Genomic DNA, 10,349 nt, shown 5'->3' with positions numbered 1-10,349 from the left:
TTCGACCAGCATAGACAAATGGTTAGCACTTACCAAAAATTAAACCGACTCTGAACCCAACACTTTTGTATTTTTTGTGTAGACAATGGTTAGCACTTTCCAACACAACAACATAAAAGAGCCCCAGAGCCTTAGACTATCCACTAATTATTTAGAAGTCTTCTATGGTTATTTTAGGCATAAAATTAGCTAATGACCTCTACATTATTTGGAACCAAGTTTTTATAATCATCTCACATCTCCGTGACACATACCGTTAAATTACTAGTTTGGAACAAAACTTTTATTCTCAACTCACTTCTCCATCACACATACTTTTAAAATATCAGTTATCGTAAAAGTTTAAGTAGATAGGAAGAAATAAATTTAATCACTTAATCAATGCTTTAACACTCTCCATCACATGTGGGCTCAAAATCTTTGAATAGGTGAGGTTTAACACATAGAATATTTAATTTCAATGAGGGTTGAATTGACGAGGTCAAGGTTCGAACTTAAGAGCTTTGGCTCTCATACCATGTCATATCACTACTTGTCTCAAAAGCTTAGGCTGATATATATATAAAAAAATATTTAATCACTTAATCAATACTTTAACATATGCATATTCGTAGTTGATAACCAAGGGTCTAACTCTCAATGAGTGAAACAGGCTCTATTATCAATGATAGAACTCGATTTTTTGCTCTATTGTCTAGTGCTCCATGCCCATCTCCATATTGGTATGTGCACTGGGCAATCCTGGCAAGGTTGATTGCTGTTACCAGTAACCGTACCCTTCTCCAAATGGAGAATCAACTACTCACTCTTCATTCATCTTTTTCCAAGACCAATCAATCATGTTACTCATGTGTTTGCTAGCAATTTCCTCGGAAACACCAGTTTCACACATGTAGCAATGAATTGAATTTGCAGTTTCGCCTCTCTTTAACTCTTCCTGTATTTCAAATAAGCAACTCAATATGTTAGTGTGAAATAGTGCTTCCAATATTGAACCTTAAAATTCATTCAACACAAAAAGACACTACGGAATGCTATAAGATGAATACCGCGGAAGTACTCAAATCATTGCAAATTCGAAAAATAATTGACGGCCAACGCAAAAGGTCGTGGTATTTTTGTAAGCCCTCAAGTGCCGGCTTTGTGAACTTTTGATTTAAGAAAAAATAGGAATGAACAAGGGCAATCGCCCCCAAAACGGATAGCCATGCATTGTCAAGATAGTCCTTGAAGCTTGGCATATCTTTGTTGTAACACCACTTTGCTTCTTGTAGGAATGTTTTGCACAGGCCAGCCCACTAAAATAAAAGAAAAAACCCCAAGAGTATTAGATTTAATATTTCAAACAAAATGCAATTCATCTAAAAAAAATAGAATGGTTGCACATACCACTTTTGTTAGGTATGGAAGGATGTTTTCTCCTTTTGTTGAGGAAGAAAACATTAGCAAATGTCATAAATTAATTGAGAAAATAAAATCTCAAGCCTGTAACGTTAACATTCCATCTACGTGAACAATTTCCTTGTATAGAAGATCTCAACATCAATCCTTAACAGCTATGTAAACCAAATTCTCTGTATAAATAGATCCTCATGTAAATCCATTATCATAGAGAAATATACAAATATTTTCTTCTTCATTCTCTCGCTATTTTTCTTGGGTTTTATCACCTTTCTCCTTAAGAGTTTCATATACCATCTCATTAACAGTGTTGTAGAGAGCTAAGAAGCATAACTTCATATAGTGGGGAATATTTTAAAATATTTCAAGGAGAAGAGAAAAGACAGAAAATTTGCACAAGAAAATTTCTCTTGTATACAATAAAATCGTTTCCTGAATGATACATAAGATTTTATAATATGTTTACAGTTTAACTAAAAGGAAAACAATAGCTGTACAAATCAAAAATCTATTACACACAATTGGCCATGATATTATGGGATTGTGTGTTTACATAATCTTCATCAAATCTTTCCTTGTGAATGTGTCTGTCAGCAAAGGGAGATGATCTTCTTTCCTTTGCTGTATCAATGACTAATGATTCTGCTGTTCCATGATTATTGGGCGCTCCATGATTTTTGCCTTTGTGATGCTCTACAGTTAGGACTGTAAACGAGCCGAGCTTGGGCGAGCCAGGGCTGTCCAAGCTCGGCTCATTTAAAAATTTGACGAGCTCGAGCTCGAGCCGAGCTCATGCCGAGCTCCGAAATTTAAGCTTGGCTCGGCTCACCAAGGAAAATTCCTTGTGCGAGCCGAGCTCGAGCTCGCCTAGTAGCCGAGTCGAGTCGGGCGAGCCGAGCCGAGCTAGCTCAACTAATACAAACTTTTTTTAAAAATAATAATAATAATAATATTAACTTAAATGACTCATCTTCCCAATGAGACAAATTATATTAGTAAAAACGTTTTACTTCCCAACCAACAAATTGAGGGCAACTTTGATAAAAAAACCGTTTATTATATATACAAATTATCTAACATTTTTTTTTTATATTAACCAATTAGCTCTCTATATATATAACTAAACCAATTAACTAATTAGTTAACTTAGTTTAATACAGACAATACACTAGTTAACTATAAATAGTTATACATTGTATGACTACATTATTAATATTTTAACTATATATATTTAGTATTTATGCTACATACTATATAAGCATAAATACTATTTATAATATATAAACTATATATATATATACGAGTCGCGCTAATAAGCGAGTCGAGCCCCTATACGAGTATGTTCACGAACTTTAAACGAGCGAGCCGGGTTTTATACGAGTATGTATCGTTTAATAATCGAGTATAGTTTTGTGTCCACAAACAGCTCATTCAATAATCGAGTCGGGCACAAGCCGAGCTTTATCAAGCCGATCCCGAGCGAGCTCACAGGTGGCTTTGTTCGTTTACAGCCCTATCTACAGTGCAAGCTGGTGAAGATGAGGTGTCTGCATGCTCAGTGAGACTGATTGGCTGACGTGGCAGCTTAGGTGGCTGAAGGGAGTCATGTAGTCTCACATCCCCCCGCAAGCTAATGGGTGGAGAGCACACTTTTAGCTTGTCTCGGAGAAGAAGGAACTGAGCAGTAGTGAGACCCTTTGTGAATATATCTGCAATCTGATCAAGGGTAGGCAAGTATCGAGTGGTGACATCCTTGTTGACCACTTTCTCACGAATAAAGTGATAGTCCACTTCAATATGTTTGGTGTGCGTGATACACTAGATTAGAGCCAAGTGCCAATGCACCAAGGTTGCCACACCAGAGAGTGGGAGAGCAATGGAGAAAAATCTTCAGTTCTTGAAGGAGCATTCTCAGCCAGCAGAGTTCGGCTATAGCAAATGCTAGGGCCCTGTATTCAGCCTCAGTGTTGGATTTAGAGACAACTGGTTGCTCCTTGGCACACCAGCTGATTAAGCAAGGTCCAAGGAAAAGGGCATAACCAGTAGTGGACCTTCTGTCATCAAGATTGCCTGCCCAGTCCGAATCACTATAGGCATTCAGTTGAAGGGAGCTTTTGGTAAAGTGTAAGCCATGATTGATGGAGCCCTTAAGTTATCGAAGAACTCTCTTTCCTGCTGTCCAGTGGGTAGTAGTGGGAGAATGCATGAATTAGCAGAGTTGGTTAACAGCAAAAGAGATGTCTGGTCGAGTGAGGGTGTAGTACTGCAATGCTCCTACTAGGTGCCTGTACTCTGAGGCATTAGGAAGAGGATCACCATCTTGCTGAGAAAGCTGGGAACCTGCTGGGAGTGGTGTCTTGGCAGGCTTGGCTCCTGTCATATGAACACGGTCTAGAAGGTCAGAGACATACTTTATCTGAGATAGGTGAAGTCCTCCTGCCAGTGGCTGTACATGAATGCCCAAGAAGTTATGAAGAGAGCCAAGGTCCTTCATGGCAAAAGATTGCTTTAAGCAGGAAACCAAATGAGTGATAGCAAGCAAAGAATTCCCAGTGACAATGATGTCATCGACATAGATGAGGAGAAAAAGGCGTATTGTGGAGGTATGGAGAGCAGAGAGTAGTCCACCTTGGATTCTGTAAAACCAAGAGCAACCAAAGTAGCTGTCAGTTTAGTAAACCAGGCTCTGGGTGCTTGCTTAAGGTCATAGATGGATTTCTGAAGTTTGAAGACATGATGAGGAAATTTGCTGTCAACAAAGCCTGGCGGTTGTTCCATAAAAAAACCTCTTCCTGTAAAGTGCCATGGAGAAAGGCATTTGAGACATCTAATTGTCTGGTTGGCCATTGAAAGTGGATTGTCAAAGCAAGGATAGCTCGTATGGTGGTGGATTTAACCACAGGGCTGAAAGTTTCATAGTAGTCGATGCCATCCTGTTGTTGGAAACCTTTAGCTACAAGTCGAGCCTTAAATTTGTCAAGAGTGCCATCAGCCTTCTGTTTCACTTTAAAAACCCATTTGTTAGTGATAACATTATGATGGAATGGTCTAGGACAAAGGAGCCAAGTTTGGTTGGCTTGAAGGGCTTGGAATTCTTCCTTCATGGCTTGCTGCCAGTGAGGAGATTTTACTGCTTGGGAAAATCAAGTAGGGGCAGGAGGTAGGTCTAAAAGATTGACATGGGAGTGAAAGGCCTTGAGTGGATGTTTGGTTGAGAAGAAGAATTTGTAGTTGGGAAATGATTTGGGCCTACGAGTGCCATCCTGAAGCCTAGTAGTCATGGGATGAAGAGAGATAGGGCCAGATACAAAACTAGGAGGAGAAGGAGCAGTATCTGCTGTAGTGTTTGCAATATCTACAGAGATTGGGGATGGTGCAATGTTTGTATCTGCTGGAGGGACTAGAGAATCAGCAAGGGTAGGTGAAAGGGGTTCATCAGTGCTGAAACTAGTGTCAGAGAGCAAGTCATTAGGCATATCTGCAATAGCTAAATCAGAGGACATGGGATCGATGGTAGATGCTGGGGTGTCAATAGGAGATGATGGAATGGCATGAGTAGCAGAAATAGAATGTATCAACACTGGTGCAGAAGGACATACCTTGGGTGAAGCAGGATCATTTGCAGAGGTCAGTGGAGTGGACATCCAATCCTTTGCTGGGAAGGAATTTTCATCAAAAATAGCATTTTTGGTGATGATGGTCTTTTTGGACAAGGGTTCATAACACCTGTAGCCTCTATAATTGGAGCAATAACCAAAAAAGATGCATTTTTTAGAGTTTGTGAGAATTGTAAGGTTTGAGAAGAGGATAGCAGTCACAACCAAAGATTCTAAGGAGAGAATAGTTAGGCTGTTTGTGAAGTAATTTGAAATATAGAGAGTGGTTTTTCAAGACAGTTGTAGGAAGTCTATTGATTAAATAGACTGCAGTGTTAAAGGCATCAACCCAATATATGGGAGGAACATAGGATTGAGCCAAGAGAGCTAAACCAGTATCCACAATGTGCCTATGTTTTCTCTTGGCAAGGCCATTCTGTTGAGGAGTGTGAGGGCTTGAAACTCTGTGGAGGATACCAGTAGAAGTCAAAAAGCGTTTAAATTGATTGGAAGTGAATTTCCCTCCTCCATCAGATTGGAAAGCTTTTATTTTCTTAGACAAGAGGTTCTCAATTAGGCTTTTGAATTTGACAAAGCATGCAAATGTGTCTGATTTATTTTGCATTGGATAAATCCAAGAGAACCTTGAGTAATTATCAATGAAAATCACATAATATTGGCATCCAGTGAGAGAAGGAATTGGAGAACTCCACAAATTAGAATGTATTATTTCTAATGGTTGGGCGGTTACATTATTGGACTCAGAAAATGGAAGACACTTGGACTTTGCTACTTGACAAGGTTCACACAAATTTTCATTTGTAATGGAACCAAGTACAGGTAGGTTTACAAGCTGCTTGATTTTATTTAAAATGGGAGGTGCAGGGTGCCCTAACCAACTATGCCAGACTTTGGAGGAGGCTGTGACTCCAAGGAAAGCTGCAGGCTGTCTTATTTTACTGGATGCCTTTGACAGGAAGATTGGATAGAGTCCATCTCTACTTGGCCCTTGCAAAAGAGTCTGTCCCGTGATGTTGTCCTTCACAAAAAAGTGAGAATCAGTTAGAATGAACCAGCACTTGTTGTCTACACAGAATTTGTGAATGGACAACAAGTTAGCTGCGGCAGTTGGACAATGTAAAATGTGGTTTAGTTTGAAAGGTTGATAGAAATGATATTTAGAGTTATACAAGACAGATGCACCTATGTTGGATATGGACAAACCTGTTCCATTACCTACAGCCACCTCATCATCACCTTTGAATAGTTCTTGAAGTGTTAGATTGTCGAGGGCAGCCGTGACATGCTTGTTTGCTCCACTATCAGCATACCAAAAGTCCTCAACATTCTATTCCATAGCAGAGGGATGTGCTCGTGCCACCATTGCAGCAAGTTGTGAAGGTGGATTCTTCCCTTGATAAGAATAATCCATCCTATGATAGCAATCTAATGCTAGGTGTCCAAGTTTCCCACATATTTGACATGATGGTCTGTGAGGGAATGAGGTGGGAGGTGCACCAAGAATAGATTTTTGTGAAAAGTTATTACGTCCAGGTCGTCTGAGGTTGGACTGAGAGGTGCTCCTTTGACAGCCTCAGTACTGGTTAGGCTAATAGGTATTCCTTGGTTGATAGGAATTTGGCTGATAGGAATTCTTTGAGTAACTCACTGCTTTTCCTTTGTGGTAATTGTCACTAGAGGGCCTTGGTTTTTTAGAATAAAGGGCAAAGTTGCTTGATTCAGTGAGTGGCTGCTGTTGTGGTAGATGATTGTTGAGTAGAATCTCGTGGTTGAGCAATTTACATTGGAGTTCTTCAAAAGTCATGGAGGATGTGCGGGTGGTGAAATTGAATAAAGTGATGAAAGTGGTGTAAGAAGAGTTCAAACCTCCAAGGACATAGGATATAAGATCATCATCTTCTATAGGCTGCCTTGTTGCAGCCAGGAGGGATGTACACGATTTGGTTTCATTGAGAAACTCTAAACAGGTTTTGGAACCTTGATTGAGGGTTTGTAGCTATCTTTTCAAATAAGAGATTCTAGCCTTTGACTGAGATGCATATCGTGTGGCCAGAGTAGTCCAGACTTGTTTGGCTGTCTTTAATCCATAGAGGGAAGAGAGCATACGGTCTGACATGGTTGTGTTGAACCAAATAAGGATGCATTGATCCTTTCTGTGCTAGATTGAGTAATCTGGATTCACCATTGTGGTGAGGTTTCCAGTTTCATCAGTGAGATGTTTGGGAGGACATGGCTCACTGCCATCAACGAACCCCATCAATTCATGGGTGTTCAGAATTGGAGTGAAGTGAGACACCCAATTTAGGTAGTCTACAGGGCCATCAAGCTTGGTAGAGATCTGTTGAGAGATGCTAGGCAGGGTGAATGTTGTAGTGACAGATGCAGGGGATGAAGATGTGTTGGTGTTAGGTGCAGAAGATGAAGAAAAAGCACAAGATGAGGCCATTGTTGTAGGATCGGAGGAGTTTTCCTTTAAAGGCTCTGATACCATAAAATATTTCAAGGAGAAGAGAAAAGACAGAAAATTTGCACAAGAAAATTTCTCTTGTATACAATAAAATTGTTTCCTGAATGATACATCAGATTTTTTAATATGTTTACAGCTTAACTAAAAGGAAAACAATAGTTGTACAAATCAGACATCTATTACACACAATCGGCCATGATATTATGGGATTGTGTGTTTACATAATCTTCATCAAATCTTTCCTTGCGAATGTGTCTGTCAGCAAAGGGAGATGATCTTCTTTCCTTTGCTGTATCAATGACTAATGATTCTGCTGTTCCATGATTATTGGGTGCTCCATGATTCTTGCCTTTGTGATGCTCTACAATGCAAGCTGGTGAAGATGAGGTGTCTGCATGCTCAGTGAGACTGATTGGTTGACGTGGCAGCTTAGGTGGCTGAAGGGAGTCATGTAGTCTAACAGATTTTTCACAACATTGATATCCTAACTGAAAACACCAAGCATCGAGAAAGGGTAAAGGAAGAGTTATAATTACATTCTAAATTTTTCTATCTTTTTTACTTTTATTTTGGTGGGAGTGGGGTGGGGTTGGGGGAGGGGAAAGGGAAAGGGAAGAGTTATCAAGTATTAACCTTTCAACTGCATCAGTAAATACCTCTAATTCATCCAAGGTAGCATAAACATCGTAGACATCATCAATGGTGGTAACAAGAGCAGCCACTTTCGTTAACCCTTTACGAAAATTACTTAATTGAGGTTCAAAGGCCATTCCTATTGTCCAAAAATAGCACTCCATCAATCTATCTCTAGTGAAGCTCAACTTGTTTGCCAAGCCCATATCGTTCCACCACCTAAAAGTCATAAAGTGAAACCAAATAAGTTTCCACTTAACATTCAAGCTATGGCAAACTCAATTTTCACAAACGCCTTATCTTATAGTGATTTGAATAAATAGTTTGAACATTTCTAACCTTAACACATCTTGAAGTTCTCTTTGAAACACCGACTATACTACGTTAAAATCCAACTTTGCAAGTTCAAGTAGAAGAGAATTTGCATCTTCCCTCTTATTGTATGCCTCAATATACCACCGAGCTTCTAGCCTTAGCATTCTATGGTGTAATGGAACCTCCAATGCATGACTAACTTGTTCTGCCATGCTTTTGCTCACATCTCCCTTGAGGTCCTTGAGATGTATTCTTGTGAATGACATGGCCTCTTCCAAGAGGTTTTCTCCTTCAAAAGCAAGATAAGAAGCTTCATATAGACTCAACATTCCTTTGACATCCTTTGTAAGGCATTCCTTGAAATTTCCACTATGGTCCATGAAACTGTTAAATACATCTATGTTTCATACAAAATATGATATTAGAAGATCGATCGTGAGATCAACATGCGAAATGAAATCAAGAATTAATTAGGATGATGCCTTGAGAGACCCGATAGCCTTGTTGTCTTAGGAGCCTAAAGCTTAGAGCAGTAGCGTGCAGGCTCTCCTCTATTCTTTCATTACAGCCTTTTGAAGATGCATAGTTGTCAAGGATTCTTGTTATATATGTCCCTCTGAAAACGGTATCCCAAACCTAATCGTTGAACATCATTAATGAATTCAAGAGTTGCCAATAAGTCGGCATTTTCATTATGAATCATACTCCTCACATCCTCTTCCAGCTTCTTTGCCCTATCTTTGTATCGTTCATCCTGCATGATAACAATTTGAGAAATATATTATGTATAGTACGTTAGTAATCATGTTGATTGAAATAGGGTAAACTTTGACTCTAACATCACGATAAATCATCACCTATCCCAACTATTTAAGCTTATTGAAAAAATGATTGATTTTATCATTTTAAATACAGAGAAATATTTCTTAATTTTCATTTTGGCATCTACCTCGAGTACTCTTATGCTAAGTTGGCATCTGCTATCCACCTTTAATTATTAAAAAAAAAAAAAAAAATCTAATGGTGTTAAAGAAATCAGAATTAATTGTTACCGCATATTGATTGTTTAAGGACTGCAAAAAAATGGCTACTCCAGAAGCTTGGCTGGTAATTGGGGGATTGTCTATCAACTTCTGAAGGGGATGTTGGTATACTGGAAAAGCATTGGAACTGCCCACATTTTTGGTCTAGAAGAAGAGGTCCCTTTGTCATGGGAGTCATGAGATCTCAGAGAAATTCTGGTATGTTTAATTTTGCTTGTGATTTCCATCGGAAGACGTGAAGCTATATATTTATAGGACTTCAAGCCATCGAGGAAATGGATATTTGTGGAAAAAGTGAAACACATGGCGACAGAGATAATCTCTCTGAGACCTCCTCAGTCCTCATCATTCAAATCTCTCTGAAATTTATTTCAGATAACATATGAATGGTCCCAAACACGCCGGGAGCTAGGGAACAACATATAGAGACAAGGGGAGCTGTGGCTTCTCTTGATTTTCAAATTTAAAAATAAAAATAAAATAAAATTAATCCCTTATTCATATAAATTTTTAATGAGAAATCCTAATTCCATCTATGTCTCAAAGACAATTTATTGACATGTCAAGAGAAGTATAGGACTTGGACCTTGGTGAAGCTCGATCTGCGTTGCTAGTATCTCAATGTTGGAGTATATTATGGAGTTCAAAAATAATAATCACAGTATAAGACTATTACTGACTTACAGTTGAAGAATATCACTGAGTCACACTTGAAAATTGTCACTGAGCTACAGGTAAATAGTTAAAGATTATCACCTAACTAACCTAACTAGAGTAAAAGTCTATTTATATTCAACATGATTCTCCTATAAATAGGAGCATGTTATATTGTAAATATTACTCATAGAAATAAGAGTTTAATGCAGCCTTAAG

The 10,349-nt window shown here is 38.8% G+C and overlaps 1 pseudogene; it reads right to left on the bottom strand.

Moving 5' to 3' along the window:
• Nucleotides 1-629: 629 nt before the first annotated feature.
• On the bottom strand, nt 630-9,645 carry LOC132181655 (putative terpene synthase 12; annotated as a pseudogene).
• Nucleotides 9,646-10,349: the final 704 nt, after the last annotated feature.

Source organism: Corylus avellana, chromosome 5, assembly GCF_965113065.1.
Source record: "Corylus avellana chromosome 5, dhCorAvel1.hap1.2, whole genome shotgun sequence".
NCBI lineage: Eukaryota > Viridiplantae > Streptophyta > Magnoliopsida > Fagales > Betulaceae > Corylus > Corylus avellana.
The sequence above is the reverse complement of the archived record's forward strand: the minus strand, read 5'-3'. Positions and strand labels throughout refer to the sequence as shown.